Source organism: Lynx canadensis, chromosome B2 (genome assembly GCF_007474595.2).
Source record: "Lynx canadensis isolate LIC74 chromosome B2, mLynCan4.pri.v2, whole genome shotgun sequence".
Taxonomy (NCBI): domain Eukaryota; kingdom Metazoa; phylum Chordata; class Mammalia; order Carnivora; family Felidae; genus Lynx; species Lynx canadensis.
Genome location: NC_044307.1, coordinates 119,767,562 through 119,792,365, shown reverse-complemented (window position 1 = coordinate 119,792,365; position 24,804 = coordinate 119,767,562). Strand labels below are relative to the sequence as shown.

At 37.4% G+C, this 24,804-nt stretch overlaps 1 long non-coding RNA gene and 1 other non-coding gene across 2 annotated transcripts in view; one reads left to right on the top strand and one right to left on the bottom strand.

Annotated features, from left to right (window-relative positions):
* Positions 1 to 24,804, bottom strand: part of LOC115514398 — a 92,997-nt gene that overhangs the window by 58,228 nt on the left and 9,965 nt on the right. Inside the window, exon 2 of the long non-coding RNA XR_004343662.1 lies at positions 14,191 to 14,246. This is a non-coding gene — a long non-coding RNA (uncharacterized LOC115514398). The remainder of the gene's footprint in view (positions 1 to 14,190; positions 14,247 to 24,804) is intronic.
* On the top strand, positions 12,767 to 12,877 carry LOC115515099. Its single transcript, XR_003969163.1, has one exon. It is a non-coding gene; the product is annotated as a U6 spliceosomal RNA (small nuclear RNA).

Genomic DNA, 24,804 nt, shown 5'->3' with positions numbered 1-24,804 from the left:
AAGAAAAAAAATTATTTAATTTCATTTCATCTAATCCTTTCAACCAGCCAGAAAATTAAAAACAAAGAACTCCTGGGGCACCTGGGTGGCTCAGTTGGTTGAGCGTCTGACTTTGACTCAGGTCATGATCTCAAGGTTCACAAGTTAAAGCCCCGTGTCAGGTTCTGTGCTGACAGCTCAGAGCCTGGAACCGGCTTCAAATTCTGCATCTCTCTCTCTCTCTGCCCCTCCCCTGCTAGTATTCTGTCTCTGTCTCTCTCTCTCTCTCTCAAAAATAAATAAAACATTAAAAAAAAAACTCCTCCATGATCCAAATAACCTAATTATGAACTAATCTAATGAATGCTCTGAGAACACTTTTAAATGCAGTAACATACTTTAAAGACCTAACAAAGGCTTTCATAATTTCCCTAAACTGTATGAGAGAGGTGAAATTATTTTCCCTCTGTTTTATGGTCATTACAAAATAACCTGACTCAATGAAGGAAGAGATTCCAGAGGTTGCCTTTGGTGGCCTGAAATAAGTTTGTTGAACAAACAGCACATCATTTTAGCTAGAAATTAATTGTTGGTTTCCAATCAACTAAGTAAGAGAACATGTTAACCTTTTAGCTGCTGCAATTTTGGGAAGCATGTGTGTCTGTGCAGGGAGAGACCATCCAAGGTAGTGGGAAGATGGCGGGGGGGGGGGGGGGGGAGGGTGGTGGTATGGCATTCAGAAGGTTCAGAGCAATGGCTAATTATCAGTCATCGTGGGAATACTTAGTCTTTGTGGACTAGAATGGCTGTCCCTGCAGTTAGGAACTGATATCTTGCTTATCTTATCTTGCTTATCTTGCCTCATATAACTGATAATAAAGGGAATAACTGATAACAAAGGGAAGTGAATTTAGAACTCCTGGTATTCATCTGCAAAGTAATCCTGACCTTTCTCTTACTCCTTCTAGAAGATCCTTGCACGATAAAGCCCATGAGACCCATCCCACTGGCTAAAGAAGTCCATGAATTTTAAAAAATAAATTGAAATTTAAAATTATTACTGTCAGGGCACCTGGGTGCCTCAGTCGGTTGAGCGTGCGACTTTGGCTTAGTCATGATCTCACAGCTTGTGAGCTTGAGCCCCGGGTCAGGCTTTGTGCTGACAGCTCAGGGCCTGGAGCCAGCTTCAGATGCTGTGTCTCCCTCTCTCCCTGCCCCTCCCCTGCTCACGCTGTCTCTGTCTCCTTCAAAAATAAATAAACATTAAAAAATTTTTAAATTATTACTGTCAATTATTCATGAACAAAACTTGTTCTTTGTGAGCTGTATCTGTCAGATTATTAACCTGAGATGAAAGACTTCCAGTTTTCCCAACAGTACATAGGCAGACAGTTCATGGAGAATACAGTTACATTTTACTAGTTTCTAAATAAAGTCAAAAGGATAGACTCCTCTTAAACAAACCCCCTAAAACATATTAGCTATTTCTTACCTTGGGGCTCAGTTTTCTCCTCTGAAAAGTAAAGGAGTAGAAGTAGACAATGTTTGAAGTTTCCAAATGTAAGATTCTGAATCATGGAGGCTTTCAAAATAATCTAGTCAAACCTAATGCTAAAATTCCCACTACAACACCTATCTGATCATTTCCATTGAAAGAAAATTTACTGCCTCCTGAAGCAGCCCAATCAAGCTTCCAACAACTATTTTCATTGGAAGATTCTTTCTTCTATGAAGTTGAAATCTATTTCTCTGAAAATTTTCATATATAGATCATGAAAACTGAATATTGTGATCATACCTCTCTCTCTCTAGGCTTACTATATTGAACTTAACAACTTCCTTATAAAGAAAGTATATATATGTAATATAACCTTTGTATATTGCGATAGCTGAAGAGTAGAAACATCACTTCTTAAGTTATGTGTCCTTGAACTACATTCTCTGTAGTTAAATATTCTACTTTCTTTATACCTATACTTTCTACATCCTCTATGCTTGTATGTTCTACTCTCCATATTCTACTTTCCAACAAGCGTAACAACAATCATCAGATGCTCTGAAGCACATTTGTGCTTATTACAATACAGATTAAACATCCATACAAATTCCTGCATTTTCATGTGGATTTCATATAAATATGCTTTATGAATAAGTGAATAAGTGAAGGATACATGGCATATGCAAATATTCGTAAAGAACGATCTTCAAATATTTTGATAGCACTGTCAAATTGATTCAAGCATAGTATTACCGCAAGTACTTAGTACTAATATCTTTGAAACTTCATCACATTGAACATGTGGGAGAGATCTTACAAGTCAGGTTTTAGGCTAATGAGTCTTATTTGGTTAAACTCTAAATAAAAATGTATTCATTTTTGTTTACTCTTACTTGCTACATCTCATAGGCATCTACAACACTCCTATAAATGTTGAAATCCAAATCCTTCTTCATATTAATCATAAAGTAATCTTTTTTTAAGGAATTGGGATTTGTCTAATTGTTTCTATACTTTCAAATCAACATTAAATTATCTTATAAATTCAGAAATAGCTGAACAATTTGTTGAATATCTTGATTCTAGAGAGCACAGACTGAGCACAGCAACATGCATATACACATTTAATATATATTTTTTCAGATTACTAATAAAGTGAGGAGTTGCATTTGTATTCCTAGTGGGTACTGGTAACACACCTAAGCACTTAACCTTGACTGAGAAATTTAAAAGTATTTATGAGCACCTACAAGGTAAAAGGTACTGCCTAGGCAAAGCAATAAAATAAACTTTGCTATGAACATTGTGTTTTAGTTTTCTCATTCGTAAAATGGAAGTAACACCACCAAATTCTTGTGCCTGATAAGGTGTGGGTAGCCGCCAGAGGAGGAAAAAGCATTCGAAAGAATACTGAAAACCCTAGAAAGTATCGTATAGACATTAAATTAGTTATGATTACTGTGGCTATCTATGTAAGTACCATTGTTATTTGCATATTAACCCAAAGGTCTAATTCTCAACTTAAAAAAAAAAAAAACAATCAAGCTGAAGTTTTCTAAAGGACAAATTTTCTCAAGACATTTTAGAATTTCCTGCTTATTTCACTTCTAGCCAAAAGTAGTGCAAAAACAGCCACTCTTGTAATTCTTTCACACCTCTGTTTCCAATCCTGGCCAGACTCTCAAATACGAAAAAGATGTGTTAAGATAGGGGGAAAGTTCAGTGGGTGCTACAAAACTCTAAAACAAACTCTGGAACAAAAGTGATGGTAGCAATCTTGGGGCACTCAGTTTGTACTCCTTCCATCTACTGAGATGGTCAATCTGACCTAATTTCTAGACTTTAGATGATTAAACACTTTAATTGCCTATCATGTTTCCTTATATTTGTAATCCTGATTTCCGGCACTGAAATTGTCTATCTGCCTAAGGCAATGCAACATACAGGAACATTCAAGCCTTGCAGGACTTGAAAACAACCTGATGGCTACACATCTAACATTCAGTAACTTGAGTAATAGAAGTACTTGATAACAAATTGTATTTTATTTCTTTCCACTAACACCCACTCTAACAAGAATTCACAAGAGGATCGATCAGGAGAGTCTGGAAAGGGGAAGAGGGCCATCTTGTTCTGATGGAACAATTTCCAAGTTCACTGATTTCCCTCCAGTTTGCACTAAGATCTTGGAGTGATAAAGGAGTTTATGTCAATCTTCTTCGGCTAAAGAGAGAGGGCTTTATGAGATGGACAAAGGATAGGATAGAGAATAATACCAGTGGAAAAAAATAGAAGCCATGATGGTAAAATATACCCACAAACAAAATGGGAACTAATATTCAGGTAGATTAATTTTAGGTGTTTTGATGATGTCATTCTTTTAAGGGCCATTAGAAGTCACTGAGTTATTTAAAGAGAAATGTTAGAAGGATTTAGGGGAACTAAAAACCCGCAGTTTCCAGGAAACATAAAGCATGTGTCTACACTGCCATGCCTGTAAGTGTATAATTAAAGGAAGAAAGCTTCAGTGCTTTTCTAGTCATGACAGCCAGGACTCCTATGCTTTATTTTTTATTTATATATTTTTTTACCTAAAAGAAGAAAAACAACAACAGTGAAATGAAAACCACCAAGTTCAATTCCATGGGCCAAATCCTAAAAATAGGTCAGACCCAGCTTTCTTACGGAAAGAAATACAAAGTAAGAAAAAAAAAAAAAGATTGGAGCTGCTTTTCAAAGTCGTCTGAATTTAATGCCAAGCCCACAAGGCAGCTTGGTTTTTAGGGTCTCTTGTGAGTTGGGTTAAGCTCTATACAGTCACCAGTGTCCATGTTCATGATGCTGGGACGTGATAGAAAAGAAAGGCTATTAAAAAGTACACATGCTTAGTTCTTGATATGAATATCTACACATACAATTTCAGTTACTACAGGAAAACTTCATAGCTGTAGTTTAGAATTGCATTTGTTAGTTCTCCAGAAAGTCATACATGAAATGGTAGGACTAAACATATAAAACAGTTCACACTCTGCATATTGAATATGGCCTTCATTATGTTTTTCTGCATATATCATAAGGACCATGGTTTAAAATAATCCAGCATTTATTTTACATCTGTGTCCCACACAGATATATATAATAGGGAACACTTTAGGATTGTGATTCAGAATTTTTCTTCATTATCACAGCATCATTCATAATCCCCTTTAGTTTAGAATATACTCCATGATAGAGATTTAGGTTACAGTAGTTTCCCAAATGGATCAACTCAGCCATAATTTTCATAAAGATGATACATCACTCGAGATCAAGAGAAAGGGCTCAGAATCAGAAGTCTCACGTTCTACATGCATTTTCCTCCTAGTTGCACCTTTCAGCAAATACTTATTATCTACAACCATGCCATGAGCTACACTGGACACAAAAATAAACAAGGAAATTGGCATGCATTCGTGGAAAAAACCTAAAATAACTTATGTAGCATGCTTAGCTCACTGCTTGGCACAGAATAAGCCCTCAGGAAGTGTTAGCTACTGCAGCAATGACAGCACCAGTGAAGACCCTCCTACATATGAAAACATTTCAAAATTGCTGTGCTTTCACTTTTCACAATGTATTGTACTATTAATTTCACTTTTAAGAGCAACAGGCTTTCTTCCTGCCAGGCAAAAGGGGCCAGACAAATGTACAAAAACATACAATACAATGAGTAACGTGATCAGAATGGTAAAAACAACGCATTATGGTCACTCAAAATAGGCTGTGGAAATGAGGAAAGATTATCTTCTCATGGGAGTTAGTATTTGATCTAGGTTTTGAAAGATGGGAGGTGGTTCAGTATGAGAGCTCAGCTAGATTACAGATTACATAATGGGAGTTGTCAGGCAATGTAGTGACTAATCTTAAATGCCAGGCTAAGAGTTCATTTTAGATTTTATTCACCAAGGAACAGGGAGTGAGTAAAAGTATTTGAACAGGGAGTAAAATATACGTATACGTGTCTACATACATGCATATGTGTGCGTGTGTGCGTGCGTGTGTGTGTGTGTGTGTGTGTGTAAAAGTGCAACACTACATTACTCCAAAATACTTTTTTCCTTCCTGGTCAGTAATTTACATTCTAGGAGATAATGGTCTGGCTGCAGAGGACAAGCTAGAGGAGCTGGAGGTACATAGGAGGCTCTCTGAGGTCAGGCACTATGTCATAGTGTGTGGTAGGCTGCAGCACAGGCCTCAAATGGGAGGAGGCTGAGTGACAACTTGGACACCATAACTCCTGGAAGAGAATAAGCCTCAGGAGACCTTTGGATACACTCAGAACAGGCTGGACGAAACCTCTGGAGCCTGCCTGCTCAGGTCCCACGAGAGATGCCTGATTTCTTCGGGAGCATCTGCACAGGAAGCATTGTAGCAGAAGATTAAAATGCTACCTGCTCTAGACACTGGCAGAGAGCTCCTGCTTAGATCTGGAGGGATGAGGAAACAGAAAGGTCTCCTGTCTTCATCTTAAGAGTCAGATGATTTGGGGTGCCTGGGTGGCTCAGTTGATTGAGCATCCAACTCTTGATTCCGGCTCAGGTCATGATCTCAGCATTCATGAGATCAAGCCGGATGAATCTTTTTCTACTGCTTGGTGTACTAGTTTCCTAGGACTGCTGTAACAAACTAGGTGAGTTAACACAACAGAAGTTTATTCTCTCAAAGTTCTGGAGGCTAGAATTCCAAAATTAAAGTATTGGCTGTACCACACTCTTTTGAAGGCTTTGGGGAAATAATCCTTCCTAAGCACTTCTAAATTCTGCCGATTGCTGGCAATCCTTGGTGTTCTTTGGCTTATGATACGTCACTCCAATCTTTGCCTCTGCCTTTACATGGCCTTCTCTCCTGTATGTGTGTGTGTGTGTGTGTGTGTGTGTGTGTGTGTGTGTGTGTGTGTACAAATGCCCCTCTTCCTATATAGATACCAGCCATTAGATTACGGCCCACACTAATCTACTATGACTCCATCTTAACTTGATTATACCTGTAAAGGCTCTATTACCAAATATAGTCATATTCACAGGTTCCAGAGATTGGGACTTCAACATATCTTTTTGGGGAACACAATTCAACCCATAATAGTTGGCTTATTGATTCCTGAAGAGAATAATGGCTGTCTCTGATCTAGTGACCTAATATCTTAACTGAGGATTTACAGAGCCATGAGCATTCAGGATTCTAGAAGGTGGGGACACAAAAGTCCACAACTGCCTGGAAAAAAATCAGCCTGAACCTCCCAACACTTCTGACCTCCCCATGATAAACTGTCCAAGAGTGAAGCCTCAAAAAGGAGGAAAGCTATAAATAGAAGTGAAATTCACCTTAAGTGATGAAATTCAGGGCAAGCCCATCCTGTTTTATAGCTCTGTTTACCTCAATCCTCCTCCCCCCCAGCCCCGACCAGGAGGTACACCCCCTGGCCATTTCTCATTGCTCAGACTCAGCTGGAAAGTTCTCAAAAGCTTATGCAAGTACACAGGTGGGAGGGCTCTGGAGAACGCATGATATTGATGCTTACCTGCAAGAGTGGATGTTGTTAAGCTATTTGTTCTGAACTAGCCAAAAGAAATGCACCAGAAGGGACTGTTAGGACCAGTACTGACCTGCACATAAATAGAAGAGTTGGCTGATTTCTACTTTATGCTTTCATTCAATACAAAATCTTAAAAAGAACAACAAAAACTCCACATTTTTCTCTAAACTAAAAAAAAAGTCAGTGAAGTTTTACTATTGGTTTTTAATTGCCAGCTCAGAATCAAAATCTTAACATGTTAGAGATTCAACATATGGGTGAGAGTATTACAGGAATAGATTTTAACTCTATCCTTAGGATGTGCTTATATTTCCACTGATTACTAATGACAGCTGATGGGATTTATCACAACTGTAATAAATCCTTCGTTTAGTAACTTGTAAAAGTTATTTGTTTCAAGGCTTCTTACCTTACTAAGTGCTAACTATCATAAATATTGGGTCTCTACCTATTTCACTTGTTTCTATGTCCCCAGTATGGTTCTCATTAGAAGTTAAACAAATATTTGGGAAATGATTATAGGCCAAAAGGGCTACCTTTACAGGGAAATGGAAAAGAAGCCCCAATAAGTCATTCTACAATTATGGACTTTGTCATTACATGGATGATACAGGACTACTGAGCTGGGAAATTGTTGACTTTAAAGACAGTCAAAGAGCTGACTTCATCTTTATCTCATATAAAATTATGGCACGAAGTCCAATGTCCAGCACCAATTTAGAACAAAAACTTGCTCATATTTTGAATTCAAATCCAAACTTTTTTAAAAAAGTGATAAACTCTGGGGCACCTGGGTGGCTCAGTCGTTTGAGCGTCCAACTTCAGCTCAGGTCATGATCTCATGGTTCGTGAGTTCGAGCCCCACGTCAGGGTCTGTGCAGACAGCTTGGAGCCTGGAGCCTGATTCGGATTCTGTGTCTCCCTCTCTCTCTCTCTGCTCCTCCCCAGCTTGCGCTCTGTCTCTTCCTCTCTCAAAAATAAATAAACATTTAAATTTTTTTAAGGTGATAAAATCTATATTCATGTGAGTTTACAGTAAGTTCTCAATTGATACACTAATTAGAAATATCACAAATTAGAAACCAGAAAAGACCCGAATAGCCAAAGCAATCTTGAAAAAGAAAACCAAAGCAGGAGGCATCACAATCCCAGACTTCAAGCTATACTACAAAGCTGTAATCATCAAGACAGTATGGTACTAGCACGAGAACAGACGCTCAGATCAATGGAACAGAATAGAGAACCCACAAATGGACACACAAATGTATGGCCAACTAATCTTTGACAAAGCAGGAAAGAATATCCAATGGAATAAAGACAGTCTCTTCAGCAAGTGGTGCTGGGAAAACTGGACAGCGACATGCAAAAGAATGAACCTGGACCACTTTCTTACACCATACACAAAAAGAAACTCAAAGTGGATGAAAGACCTAAATGTAAGACAGGAAGCCATCAAAATCCTCCAGGAGAAAGCAGGCAGAAACCTCTTTGATCTTGGCCACAGCAACTTCTTACTCAACACGTCTCCAAAGGCAAGGGAAACAAAAGCAAAAATGAACTACTGGGACCTCATCAAAATAAAAAGCTTATGCACAGCAATGGAAACAATCAGCAAAACTAAAAGGCAACCGAGAGAATGAGAGAAGATATTTGCAAACAACATATCAGATAAAGGGTTAGTATCCAAAATCTATAAAGAACTTATCCAACTCAACACCCAAAAAACAAATAATCCAGTGAAGAAATGGGCAAAAGACATGAATAGACACTTCTCCAAAGAAGACATCCAGATGGCCAACCGACACATGAAAAAATGCTCAACATCACTCATCATCAAGGAAATACAAATCAAAACCACAATGAGATACCACCTCACACCTGTCAGAATGGCTAACATGAACAACTCAGGCAACAACAGATGTTGGTGAGGATGCAGAGAAAGAGGATCTCTTTTGCATTGTTGGTGGGAATGCAAGCTGGTGCGGCCACTCTGGAAAACAGTATGGAGGTTCCTCAAACAACTAAAAATAGAACTACCCTACGACACAGCAATTGCACAGCTAGGCATTTATCCAAAGGATTCAGATGTGCTGTTTCGAAGGGACACATGCAACCCCATGTTTATAGCAGCACTGTCAACAATAGCCAAAGTATGGAAAGAGACCAAATGTCCATCGATGGATGAATGGATAAAGAAGATGTGGTATATACATACAATGGAGTATTAGTCGGCAATCAAAAAGAATGAAATCTTGCCATTTGCAACTATGTGGATGGAACTGGAGGGTATTATGCTAAGTGAAATTAGTCAGAGAAAGACAAAAATCATATGACTTCACTCATATGAGGACTTTAAGAGACAAAACAGATGAACATAAGGGAAGGGAAACAAAAATAATATCAAAACAGGGAGGGGGACAAAACAGAAGAGACTCATAAATATGGAGAACAAACTAAGGGTTACTGGAGGGGTTATGGGAGGGGGGATGGGCTAAATGGGTAAGGGGCACTAAGGAATCTACTCCTGAAATCATTGCTGCACTATATGCTAACTAATTTGGATGTAAATTTTTAAAAATAAAAAATAAAATTAAAAAAAGAAAACGTATATGCTGATAAAAAAAAGAAATACCACAAATTAATCCACTCTACTATAGCCCATCATTTGAATACTGTTAAGAATTAGCATGATTTTATTTTTAGTTTTGTATTTTATTTTACCTGTACTTGCTACTCCTCCCCTTAGAATAGATTACCATGTCTTCTAGTTCAGGGGTCTACAGCCAACATGGACATACTAATTTTTCATAGCTTTATTCATTAAAACTAGTGACTATTTGTGCTTTCACTGTACAATTCTTTTAACTTCCCTGCATGTTTAAGATTTTTCATAAAAATATTTTGAGAAAAACTGAATTAGAAAAGAAGTAGGTATGGGTCACTTATTGTCACTGAATAGATAGCAGGTACTTACTTAAAAATTTTATATGTTAATGAAATTTCTAGATATGTACTTTTAAACTCTTACTTTGACATTTATCAGCACACTCTACCACTTAATAGCTCTGTAATCCCTGGGCAAATAATTTCTCTGAGTGTCTTCTGTAACCCAAGAATATGCCACACGTCCAAAGGTAGTGGGTTGGGTCAAATGATATCTTGGTACAATTTGAAGTAATTTCCTGATTAATATTAATAGACAGAAGTAGACTATACAACTCCAACTGCCTTAATTTGTTAACAGATATAAGCTTGTGTGCACGTGTGTCTGTGTGTGTGTGTGTGTGTGTGTGTGTGTGTGTGTACCTACAGGAAATTGCTATTTTTATACTCAGAAATTGTCAAATATCAGAAGTTTTCTATGGTCCAGTCTAATACATGCTGATATTTATAATACAACTTCTACCAGATATTCTATCTATCCAACGTGCACTTACTGGGCACATACTTTATGTCAGCCACGAGCCTCCTTGTACATCAGATACAAAGAGGAAGAGTCCCCACACTAGAGAAGCATATAGTACAGTCTCTTTTTCCCAAGGTCTGTGATCTAACATCACTGTTAGTGATGCTTATCACATGCCATAGAAACACAGAGGACAGACCACTGCATCATTGAAGAAGACTTCAGTGAAGACATAATAGAAGTCTCCCAGAAAAGTGAAAGAAAGGCAAGGGCACTCAGGGACCACTGTGAGATGGCATGTAGGCATGAAAGGATTTGTCTTGTGAGGGAATAATGAGAAGCTCAGTGTAATAGAAGCCTGTAAGGCGGATGTATGAGGGATCTGAGGCAGGAAGTGAAGATTGGGTCATAGTGTAAAGGTCATGCTAAGGACCTTTTATCTTATTTATAATGTCATTATCAGCTTTGATTTTGAAAAATATTAATTTTTGATAGACAATGTGGATGGTACACTAAAATTGGGAGAAGCAAGTCTCCAGGTGACAAGACAGAAAGCTGTTGCAGATGAAAGCCAGTAGGAGGGTGGAAAAGAGAGGCTGGATTCACAGAGATTTCTGGCAATAGAACTGACAAGATTTGGTAACAATACCAAATATATCTTTAATCAAATTTGGGAAGTTTTAGGCCATTGTTTCCTCAAATCTTTTTTCTGCATTGTTTTCTCTAGCTCTCTTTTCAGACTCCACTCATATTTATGTTAGACCTTCTGATATTGTCCTACAAGTGACAGTTCATCTTCATTCATTTTTATTTTAAATATTTTTCCCCTTTGTTATTTAGATTGAAGAATTGCTATTATCTATCTTCAAGTTCTTTGGTTCTTTCCGCCATCTTCAGTTTGCTCTTAAACCCATCCAGTAGGGTTTCTTTTTCCTTTCAGATATTGTCTTTTTTAGTTCTATATTTCCCATTTGGTTCTTTTTTAGAGTTTCTATTTCTCTGTTGAAATTTTCACTACTGACTTATTGCGATCATATTTTTCTTTACATTTTTATATAGTTGTAACAGCTGCTTTAAAATCCGATCTGCTAATTTCAATTTCTCAGAGTAATTCTCTATTGGTGACCTTTGCTCTTCAGTATGGGTATCACTTCCCTGTTTTCCTCATGTATTTAGTCATTTTATTTTGCAACAGGAGTCTTGTAGAGAATATGTTACATTTCTGGAGCATACTGATGTGATGTTTTGCTTGTTTTAGCAGGAAGATACCTTAGCAACTTAAACTCCAAATTCTGTTTGCCCTGCAGTGGTCAGCAGCTGAACTCTCTGTTCAATCCTTTCAATCTTAGATGGCTGTTCCCTACCACACATGCATACCTCAGAGGTCAACCAGATATTGGACAGAGCCAACATGCAGAATTTGGGTTCTCCTGTGTCTCTCTCCTTTCTGGGATTTTCACCCTCACTCTCCAGTTGCTACAGTAACCCTGAATACAGTGCAGACTAGAGCTGCCTTCAGGTGACAAGCATTAAATATGGGAAGTTCACCAAACACTATTCTCTGTTTCCAAGTACCAATGCTTCTTCAGTTTCTGCCTACCTTTTTCTGTCCTCCAGCAGCTTGAGAGAGTTGGAAAAAAATATATACTCACACACACACACGTGTGTGTATGCACCTGTATGTGTGTATAAAATTATATGTATATTGTGTGGGTATGTATATAATTGTTATCACTGGAATGTTGATCTGAGCTACTCTGCCTTTACCAAGAGAACCCTTACCTAATATAAGATTAGATGTATTCTCTGTTTAGAAAGTACCTAGGGGAAAAAAATCAGTAAGTAAGAAAGTCCTCAAATGAAAACTGAAATATATTAAGAAGAATAACCCAAAAGAAAAATGAGCAAAAGAATGAACAAACATTTTACAGAGGGGCAAACACAAATGGTCAATAAACATATAAAAAGTGATCAACTCTAGCAATAGTCAAGTAGCTTCAAATTAAGATAACAATATTATATCTATTTTTAACAAAAATTAAGACGACTAACAAAACCAACATGTGGATCAATGCGAATGTGTATACAGTGCTAATGGGAAGATAAAATTGTACCCCAGCAAATAACTTGATACTCTTGAAAAGTTAATCATTTGCTATTCCATTCCAAGATATACACAATATACATACAACCTCAAAAATCTCTTTGTGCATCAGGAGTACTAGAATGTTCAGGGAAGCATGTTTCACAATAACATAAAAAAAACCCCAGGGAAACCAAATGTCCACTTACAAAAGAGTAGACAAATTTTGTGCTTGCTTCAGCAGCACACATACTAAAATCGAAACGATACAGAGAAGATTAGCATGGACCCTGTGCAAGGAAGTGTTCCATATTTTAAAAAAAAGACTAGACAAATTTTGATACATTCTCAAAGTTCATATTACACAGCAATGAAAAGAATGACCTATCACCAGACAATAATATGTATTATCTTAGAAACCGTACCAAGCAGAAAAAGACTAGATACATACATTATGAAATCATTTTTATAAAGTTCAAAAAAAGGAACTAAATAATATTTCAATTCACATGGCTACACAGAAAAGTTAATTTTTTAAAGAGTGATTAATGAAAAATTCAGCATAGAGGTCATCACTGGGCAAGAAACAGGATATGAATAAAGAATAAAAAGGTATTGGTATTTTTCTCATTCTTAAGGAGGGGATGGGTTCACAGGCATTCCTTTGAAAATATGCTTCATAAATTATTCATATTTACATATAATCTTTTGTATGCATAAAGTAAAATATTAAAATGTAGAAGGGGCTGAAAATGAAGAAAGCTTGGAAAAGGATGAATAAAAGCTTAGTAGCAGGAAGGATATCTTGTTGTCATGTTTTTAGCTGAGTAAATACTAGTTAGCTAAATATATTTTTTGTAAATCTCAACTTAGACATTTAAATAATTAGGTAATCAGATGTCTTTTAAAATTAACATATTTTTTGGAGTAGCAAGGCTTTCAAAGTCATATTTGTGTCAAAAAAAATGACATTCTGAGTATTCCTAACATAGTAATTGTATAAAACCTATCTTTTTTTTGGTGAACTAATTTTGACTTCAACTTTCTATACACATGTCCTGGTGCTTGTAAATACACTTAGTACTAAAGCTTATTATTTAGATTGGTCCTCCCCTTTAGTTTGCAACTAGTTTGATAGCATATACTAAGCAACTATTGTTATTGAGGCGGAGAATATTAAAATTCATCATTCCCAAATGAGGTTTCTGAGATAAGTTCTCTCCTACCCCAAAATCTTGTCTAAACTAATATGTGCTTTTTCTTTTCAAGATGTGGGTCATTTTGAAAGAAGTGTTTTTTATAAGAAAACCATGTATGATTAATGCTAATTTGAAAAGTTACCCTAAAATTCTGTGGTCTTCTGAACATCACATGATGAAAAAAAAGCTATTTGGGATTGTACTGTAGGCTTCCCAAAAAGGCCAAGGAGTCTTTTTCTAGTGATGTTAGAGTTCATCTTGAAAGCAGCTGGGAATATTTGGGGAAATAGTCACAATTTAGAATGTAGTTAGATTCTTAGTCATCACGGTAAAGAACATACCAGACAACAATCAAAATGCTAGGCTTTCTCAGACCAAGGATGGAAAGTGACTTGCAAATCTAGAAAAGATTTCCAGAGGGGAAAACAATTCTTACTTGTTTCTTCTACTTACCAAGTATGTTTTAAGTTCTAATGGGTTGGTTTCTCCAGTCTGGTGATACTAGAACACTGAAAAATAAAAGTATAAGGGATTCAGAGCAGGGAAAAGTTGAGATCCTTCCTATTCAAGTGTGGTTTGCTGACCAGATGGGATTCTGGTTGAAATTCAGCATCTTGGGGCCACCCAGACTTTCTGAGTCAAAATCTTCATTTCCACAAGACCCCCCACATGATTGATGTGCACACTAATTAATGTAGGCTAGGTTTATTTCAAATAAACTTACATAAAAATCACTTGCTTTTCTTCAGGTTATTATGTTCCATGGAAATGCTTATGAATAATAAGGAAAGCCTAGAGAGAGATGTTGCTATTTCCTTTTAATCTCTCTTCTAACTAAAAAAAACAAATGATCATTATATCTTCTTTCCTGGCTATTAGTTTTCGTGAACTGGGAAAGCTAGAAAAGCAGGTATTTCCCTTAGGATGAAGGACACACACGAGATCTTCAAGGGCAAATACTAAGCTAGAATTATTGTTCTGTTGAAAATTCTTTCCTGTTGTTTTTTTTTTTTTTTCTTTTGAGTTAAAAAAAAAAGACCAAAAAGCCACCTCCTTATCTCAGTAGACATTAACCTTCCAATGCAGGAAGGATGAGTTAAGAAGAATTGCAAGTACCCAGTTAAGATACTGCCATCAGAGTTTACAGGCAACATGAAACTAAAAGTTTTTTACTTAGAAACTAGCCTTTTCTTAATTTCCGTATGTAATCTGCCAGCAAATCCTGGCAGTTCTAGATCGGCTGTACGATTGGCAGCTGTGCTCCATTTCTTCTGAAAGGCTTATCCGAATCAGCATTGTCTCTCTCCTGAGCCAGAGCAACAGCCTTCTAACCAACTGGTCCCCCTCTAGCTCCTCTTACCTCCCTCAAGTCCTTCCCAGAGAGCAGTCAGGGGGGCCTCTGTAAATGCAAATCAGACCATCCCCTTCATGGTTCAGGCCTTCCATACCTCCCGTGCAACGGCCCAGTGAACCCTACATGGAAAGGCCCCTGCCTTCCTCACCACACGGTATCCCCCTGCCTCCCCATGGTGAACCCACACCAGCTTCAATCCTCCGTTTCTGGCCCTTTCCTGCCAGGGTCTCTGCACCTCCTCCTCTCTCTTCACCCCACCACGCTCTGTCTCATTCTCATATTTCAACTCAAAGGTCACCTCTATGGAGAGGCCTCTCGTGGCCTGGCCACCTCTCCTGAAATAGCACCTGCCTCCCATACCCTGTCGCTCTATCACTCACTGTTTCTCTCCTAGTATCCTATAATATAAACTGTAATGATCTTGTTGATGGGTTCTCCTGCTTCTTGCCTGTCTCCCTGACTAGGCTTTGTGGTTCATAAACATAGGGACTGGCCTATCTTTCTCACTGGTCCATCACTAGCGCCCAGCACAGTACCTGGCACACAGAGGTGCCTAGTAAGCACGTGATGAATGAAGCAGGGAGTGAAATTAAAGGAATTAACATAAAGGTATGGTTGTTAGATGGTTACTAAACATATATTGTAGTTCATTATTTCTTTGTAACTTTGTTCAAACAGAAAAAAAAAAAAACCTTAAATATATCCCAGTGATATCACTGAACTATAAATCATCATTAATATCACCTTGATGTGGGTGGGGCACCTGGGTGGCTCAGTCAGTTAACCGTCCGACGTCAGCTCAGGTCATGATCTCACAATTTGTAGGTTTGAGCCCTGCATTGGGCACTGTGCTGACAGCTCAGAACCCAGAGCCTGATTCAGATTCTGTATCTCCCTTTCTCTCTGCCCCTCCCCTACTCGTGCTATCTCTCTCTCTCTCTCTCTCTCTCTCTCGCTCTCTCTCTCTCTCTCAAAAATAAACAAACATTGAAAAAATTTTTCAGCCAGTCCATACTTATAATCCATAGACATTGTGGCCACTCGACTGGGGAGAATATACTGGTCACCCAAGTTATCCAGCCCAAATCACCTTGTATACTGCCCACAAGTATTTTCCTAAGAATCATATCTAATGTCACACTGACAGAAGACACAGTTGTCTACCCAATCCATTTTCCCCTCTCCCTTCCTAACAGACCTGTATTGTATTTGGAACATAAATGTGCCCAGACAGCACTTCTCAGCCTACCCTGCAGTCAGGTGAGTCAGTTCTGGCCAAAGAGACAGAAACTTAAATCTTCAGAGAAAATTTTGCATTCTTGATAAGGATTCCACTAATTGATTGCTCTAGGATGCTCCCTCCTGCTACCAACCTGGAACGTGAACATGGTGGCTGGAGCTGCAGCAGCCCCCCACTCAACCATGAGGAAAATATGAAGACAATTACAGAGATCTTGCTCTGGATAGCCACAAGACACTGAACCCAAACCAGCAACTTCTTACCTTCAAATTTCTTGGTGAGAAAACACACGTGATTTTGTCTAATCTATTGTTTCACCAGATTTTCCGATATATTCTGCTACTTTAAAACCTGTGGTGAGTCTTTACTGACTACAAGCTAAAGTCCAGACTTATTTCTACAGAACCCAGGAGTTCCTGCAGTCTTATCCAAGCCCTGTTCAGCCGTCTCATCCCATTCCTCGGCCATGTTTTCCTAGACTCCCTCAACTACCTGCCCCCACCAAGGCTCTCTAAACTTTAAATGAGTATGAACATCTCACCTTTCCCTATTACATCATCTCACCTTTCCTCCCCTTATTCTCTCCATGACAAGCAGAAACATCTTTTAAGAACCAGTTCAAGCATCCTTCCCTCTGCAAGCCTTACACATCTGTCTGAGGCAGAGTTCTTGCTCATTCTTTTATGCCTCTCAGTGCCATTACACTAGGGCCTGTGCCCTAACTGTCCTGTTATGCACCTGTTCCCTCTGGTCTGTGAGACACTGGCCTGGTATCTCATTCATCTCTGCATCTTGATTAAAACACCTAACGCTCCACTGGTTACCATACCCCTAAAAATCATTCACCAAATAAAGGAAAGAATGTCCTTCAGCCCATAGGTACTGTTTTGAAACAGTGTATCTCACTGTGTTTCTCCATGAATAATTTATTTTTAAGCACCTACTGTGTGCCAGACTCTATACTGAGCACTAAAGATGAAGCACTGAACAAAGTAGACAAAATTCTGCCCCTGTGTAGTCAATTCCTCTATTGAAAAACATACCAATCAAGTACAAATCAGTTAAAGGGCATTGCAACATATCAACTGTATGCACTAATAAGTCATGAAGGCAGAGTTGATTATACACACCAGAGCAGTAAGAGAATGCAAAACATATCATTTAGAAAATAAAAGAGAAATTTACGGCTGCCTCATCAGAATGTTAAGAAAAAAATAAGCAATAATTTGTTTTCCACTGTTTATGCTGGATCTAGTTACTACTAAGGAATACAAGAATACAAGTAAAATGAAATAGAAATACGTCTCAGATACATGCACATTGATGTTTCTTACATGATTTTTATATTAAAACAGTCAAAATTTGGAAGTAATCTAAATATTCCTCAATAGGCGATCCATAAATAAAATATGGTAATTTCATACTACAGAATATTACACAGCCATTGAAACAATGAGGAAGCCTTATGGCTATTGCTGTAGAAAAAAGAAAATAAAAAACCCTCCAAGATATATTACCAAAAGAGAAAACAAGCCACAGAATAGTATACACTGCAGAAGGAAGAATGAAAAGGAGGGAGGAAGGGAATCAGGGATGAAAACTGACACAAGAAAAAAAAAAAACTGAATAGCACTGATTCTATGAAAGAAATTAAATCTGTAATTCCTTTCTCAGGAAAAAAACATCAGGCCCAGTTTTCATCCTTGATTCCTATGAAACATTTAAGGAAAAAAGAATACCAATCTTCCAGAGAAAAGAAACAAGGAAATATTTACAATCTCATTTTATGTGGACAGCATGTTGACATCAACATCTGATAAGAATTTTAGAAGAAAGAAATGCAAGAACAAGCCATCCTCTCCCATAAAACATAGTTATAAAAATCATACGCACAATATAAACAAATTAAATCCAGTGGTATAAAAAAAAAGGAAAACACCACAACCAAGATTGACTCCCCCTAGAAATTCACAGGCAATTTAATACGGGAAACCTACTCCATCAAGATAAAAAAAAAAAAAAAAACAAACTTCTGCACAGTGAAGGAAACAATCAACAAAACTAAAAGGCAACCTTCAGAATGGAAGAAGATATTTGCAAGTGACATATCTGATAAAGGGTTAGTATCCAAAATCTCTTAAGAATTTATCAAGCTCAACCCCCAAAAAATAATTCAGTGAAAAAATAGGCTGAAGATATGAATAGACATTTTTCCAAAGAAGACATCCAGATGATTAACAGACACGTGAAAAGATGCTCAACATCACTCATCATCAGGGAAATGCACATCAAAACCACAATGAGATTATCACCTCATACCTGTCAGAATGGCTAAATTTAAAAACACAGGAAACAACAGATGTTGGTGAGGATGTGGAGAAAGGGAGACCCTTTTACACTGTTGGTGGAAATGCATACTGGTGCAGCCACTGTGGAAAACAGTATGGAGGCTCCTCCAAAAGTTAAAAACAGAGCTACCCTATGACCTAGCAATTGCATTATTAGGTAGTTACCCAAAGGATTCAAAAATACTGATTTGAAGGGGCACGTGCACCCCAATGTTTATAGAAGTATTATCAACAATAGCCAAATTGTACAAAGAGTCCAAGTGTCCATTGGCTCGTGAATGGATAAAGAAAAAATGTGGTGTATGTATATACAATGGAATATTAGCCATCAAAAAGAACGAAATCTTGCCTTTTGCAGTGATGTGGATGGAGCTAGAGTGTATGATGCTAAGTGAAATAAGTCAGTCAGAGAAAGACAAATACCATAAGATTTCACTCATATGTAGAATTTAAGAAACAAAGCCGATGAACATAGGGGAAAGAAAAAAAGGAGAGAGAGAGGCAAACCATAAAATGTACTCTTAACAACAGAAAATAAATTGAGGGGAGGTGGGCAGGTGGATGGGCTAAATGGGTGATGGGTACTAAGGAGGGTACTTGTGATGAGCACTGGGTGCTTTATGTAAGTGATGAATGACTAAAATCTAGTCCTGAAACTAATATTACACTATATGTTAGCCTACCAGAATTTAAATAAAAACTTGAATCAAACAAAATATAAAATAAAATAATAAAAAGAAACCTACTAATAAAATTCAGCAAAGTCACAGGGAAAAAATAAAATTCATATAACCACTTCAAAAGATCCAGAAAAAAAAATCATTTGATGAAAGTCAGTATTCATTCTTGGTAGAAAAAAAAACTCTTAACAAATTAGGAATACAGAGGAACTTTCTTAATCTGGTAAAGACAGCTACAGGAACAAAACAAATCGACAGAGAACCATATATCATATCATAGAAATTCAAAGTGAAATAGAAAAAGCCTAACCCACGTCCTACCCTCATTGCCCTGAATATAATAAACTATAAAACTGATAAACCAAATCAGACAGAGCTGAGAAGTACCAACAGAGATGTTCTAACATAAATGGCTGATATGTGTAGATAATGACCAACTGAATAGGTATTCCAAAAGTGTTGTTACATTCTTTAATTAAATATGCTTTGGAATTCTAATCATTCTGCTCAGAAATAAGGGCAGTTCAATTTCAATTTGCCCAGTAAATGATGGGCGCCTGGGTGGCTCAGTCGGTCAAGTGTCAGACCCTTGGTTTCAGCTCAGGTTATGATCTCACGTTGTGGGATCAAGCCCAGCGTCCAGCTCTGTGCTGGGCACGGAGCCTGCTTAGGATTCTCTCTCCCTCTCCCTCTGCCCCTCCCCGACTTGTGCCCGAGCCCACTCTTTCCCTCTCTCTCTCTCTCCCTCCCTCCCTAAAAAAATAATATATAAAAAATAGAAGATAATTTTGGTCCAGTAAATTGAATGCAAAAGTTGAAACAGGGCAATAGCAAATATGTAGATTTCTTTCTTGCATATTTGTACTCTTTCTCACCTCATCTTGAATTTCTACTCTTAGATGCATCTAAGAATTTAATTCTGTATTCTTAGTTGCGTGTTACTGCTGAGTTATTTGTTTTCTTTGTAAGTTACTTCAAGTCAGTAGTGGAATGAACCTCTAAGTAAATATGTAAAAACACAAAAAATGTTTAAAGTAGGACTCAGCTAACAAAGCCATTCTTCTTAAAGCCTTAATTTTTCCTATTGTGAGAAAAAATATCTAAATAACACCAGATCCTAAAACACATTGTTGTTTACCATTTAAAAATAGTTATTATTTTTTAAAAAAATTCAAAAGGCTCTCAAAATGTAGATAGTTGAATTATCGATAAGAATTCCTTTTAGACTTCACTTTGCAGGCACAGTAGAGAGGAGTAAAGATCACTTGTGAACAAAATTTACTTTTTTTTTTAAATTTAATTTATTTAATTTATTTTTTTAATTTACATCCAGGTTAGTTAGCATATAGTGCAACAATGATTTCAGGAGTAGATTCCTTAATACCCCTTGCCTATTTAGCCCGTCTCCCCTCCCACAACCCCTCCAGGAATCCTGTTTGTTCTCCATATTTGAGAGTCTCTTATGTTTTGTCCCCCTCCCTGTTTTTATATTATTTTTGCTTCCCTTCCCTTATGTTCATCTATTCTGTGTCTTAAAGTCCTCATATGAGTGAAGTCATACAATATTTGTCTTTCTCTGACTAATTTCGCTTAGCATAATACCCTCTAGTTCTAGCCAAGTAGTTGCAAATGGCAAGATTTTATTTTTTTGATTGCTGAGTAATACTCCATTGTGTGTGTGTGTGTATATATATATGTAGATATATATACACATATATATGTATATATATGTATATATGTATATGTATATATACATATATATATGTATATATATATACACACACACAAATATATATATATACACATATATACATATATATACACACACATATATACACACACACACACACACACACACACACACACATATATATATATATATATATCACATCTTCTTTATCCATTCATCCATCAATGGACATTTGGTCTCTTTCCATACTTTGGCTGTTGTTGATAGTGCTGCTATAAACATGGGGGTGCATGTGTCCCTTCGAAACAGCACGCCTGCATCTCTTGGATAAATGCCTAGTAGTGCAGTTGCTGGGTTGTAGGGTAGTTCTATTTTTAACTTTTTCAGGAACCTCCATATTGTTTTCCAGAGTGGCTGCATCAGCTTGCATTCCCATCAGCAATGCAAAAGAAATCCTCTTTCTCCACATCCTCACCAACATCTGTTGTTGCCTGAGTTGTTCATGTTAGCCATTCTGACAGGCGTGAGGTGATATCTCATTGTGGTTTTGATTTGTATTTCCCTGATGATGAGTGATATTGAGCATTTTTTCATGTGTCGGTTGGCCATCTGGATGTCTTCTTTGGAGAAGTGTCTCTTCAAGTCTTTTGCCCACTTCTTCACTGGATTATTTGTTTTTTGGGTGTGGAGTTGATACATTCTTTATAGATTTTGGATACTAACCCTTTATCTGATATGTTGTTTGCAAATATCTTCTCCCAGTCTGTCGGTTGCCTTTTTGTTTTGCTGCTTGTTTCCTTTGCTGTGCAGAAGCTTTTTATTTTAAAGAGGTCCCAATAGTTTATTTTTGCTTTTGTTTTCCTTGCCTCTGGAGATGTGTTGAGTAAGAAGTTGCAAAGCCAAGGTCAAAGAGGTTTTTGTCTGCTTTGTCCTTAAGGATTTTGACAGCTTCCTGTCTTACATTTAGGTCTTTCATCCATTTTGAGTTTATTTAACAAAAATTACTTTCTAAAGAAATATGACAATTATTAACATAGGACATTATCTTCCTGTGTTAAGTCTTTGGAGATTCTAGGTTATTTAAGGTATGATGAACCTTTCCCCTGTGAGTTAAACTCGTAGTCCACACTATTAACTGATAAAGATGATATTTTGCATTCCAACATCAGATTCCAAAATACAAAGAGCAAAATTTTGTGCCCATTTAGCTTAGCCTCTAAAATGTCTCTTCTTTTTTATTTTTCTTTTATTTTAGAGAGAGAAAGAGCACATGTGGGGAAAGGGGCACAGCAAGAGAGAGAGAATCCTAAGCAGGCTCCACACTCGGTGAAGAGCCCAAAGGGAACCTCTATCCCATGACCCCGGGATCATGACCTGAGCCAAAATCAAAAGTCGGATGCTCAACTGACTGAGCCACCCAGGGGCCCCTGAAATACCTTTTTTTTCTAACATTAAGATGACTCCTGGGGCGCCTGGGTGGCGCAGTCGGTTAAGCGTCCGACTTCAGCCAGGTCACGATCTCGCGGTCCGTGAGTTCGAGCCCCGCGTCAGGCTCTGGGCTGATGGCTCAGAGCCTGGAGCCTGTTTCCGATTCTGTGTCTCCCTCTCTCTCTGCCCCTCCCCCGTTCATGCTCTGTCTCTCTCTGTCCCAAAAATAAAATAAACGTTGAAAAAAAAAAAATTAAAAAAAAAAAAAAAAAGATGACTCCTAATGCACAAATATCACAACTACACTAGAATATAAGCTTCTCCTTTAGGGGAAGAGCTTTGTTAGTCTTCTGGCACACATCAGGCACTCAATAATGAGTTGTCTAATGAATGAATCAGATTTAATTCCTTTTATACGAAGAGAGAAACACTAAAACACATTTGTTACAAAATAAAATTATCTTAGGAAGACAGTAATTGCCACTAGAAAATATTTCCAAATTGTGAAAAATAAATAGAACACCTAATGATGGCACCAAATGTTGAGGGACTGTGATCCAGTCACTTTACATTTGTTACCTTATGTAACCCTTACCAAAGCCTTACGAGGAAAACACTATTAATATACACACTTCACAGATGGGGAAACTAAGGTTTGGAGTTACGTAACTTTGCCTGAGACACACCGCTACTAAATGGGAAAGCAAGTATTGACCTCAAACAATCTGTCTTGCAGATTTATCCTTTTAAAAACCACTATGTTATCCTATCTTTAATTTTGTAAACCACTTTTCACTTACAGTATGTAGTCTTTGAAAGCCAATAAGAAAAAAGGAGAAAAAAAAAGCAATAGGCAGACTCCTACTTCCTAAAACGAGATATGAGACATAATGAAATTGCTTATAATGGCACATATTGGAGCCAAGATGGTGGTTTTTAATAAAACTGAGAAAGGGTGGATTGCTTTCCCACAGAAACTGTGGAAACACAGATGCTGCCCAACGTTAGAAATGTAAAATTGTTCATGTTTTTGATCTCTGGACCAAAGGAAAAACTACAAATTCCACTGTTTGGAACATTTAATGGAAGACTTTTAAAGGAAACCATTATTATAATCATGGTACCCACTAGCACTATGAGAATCCAAGCTCTGTCAACATTTTCTTTATAAATTCACTATTAGGACTTTCTAACTCATCCAGTATTATTCAGTGAGAGCTTAAAAATCTGAAACGTAAGATCTTAAATGGTGAGTGATATTGTTCCAAGAATTAAGGAGGAAAATGGATATCATGAGATACAGACACAATAGAAAAATGTTTGGCTTATGCAGCATTTTAACAGGTATTAGCTGTCTTTTACTTTGTTTTTCTTGCTTTGGAAGAAGGTTTAGGGGAGGGGGTGGTTGATCTGGAATAGAAGGTTGTATTGCAAGTAACCATGAACAAATTTTTAAGGTTCAGTATGTTACAAGAGTTTGATAAACTCTTTAAAAACCTAGATGTTGTCTCCACTTTCTGAGTCTGCACAAAGCCTCGGAATCTCATAAAGAGAGATTACGTTTAAGAACTCTGGCACTTTGCTTTTAGTCAAAACCATAAAAAGACTAAAAGAACAGTCATTTCTAATCCTGTCTAGTACATTCCAGCTAAATGGCAGCAGGAAGACATAGAATAAAAGGAACTATTCAGGCATTTCAGAACTTCAACAAATGTTGAGTTAAATTCCTTTCTCAAGGGACTTGATTCTTCTGAACATGCTTCTCTTGTCTTTTACACTCTGTACCTCCTGCCACTGCATTTTTTCATCTTCCTTCCTCGAGGTGACTCGACTTGACGAAATCAAAGATGGGAAAAAAACGTAGTAAGTCATATCTTACAAAGGCAAGTGAAAGAAATGTATTTAATAATTCATTTTGGAATTATAGTTCACGTCACCATTTATCGTGCTTAAAACCGGTAATAAATGGTTTGTAAAATCACATTACATGGCTAAATCAGAAGAGGACCAATGAAACAATGCAATCCATTTAATTCTTTAGGGCCAATCTACAGTCACAAAATGTGGAAGAGACAAAGAAAGATTGGGCTCCTCACTGACACTAGAAAAAAACACAGAACATTCATTGCCCAAGGCCACCCTATTTGCCTGGAACCACACAAATGCAATCATGTGTGGCTTCCTTTGCCAATGTATCCAACTAGATTTTTATCTTATGGATCTTAAAAAAGAGATCATCTACATGAAGTTTCAAATCTAAACTCCCTATGCCTCTCAAGATCACTAAAAATCAGGTGGATGTTTCCTACCAAAAGAGTCAGCAGACT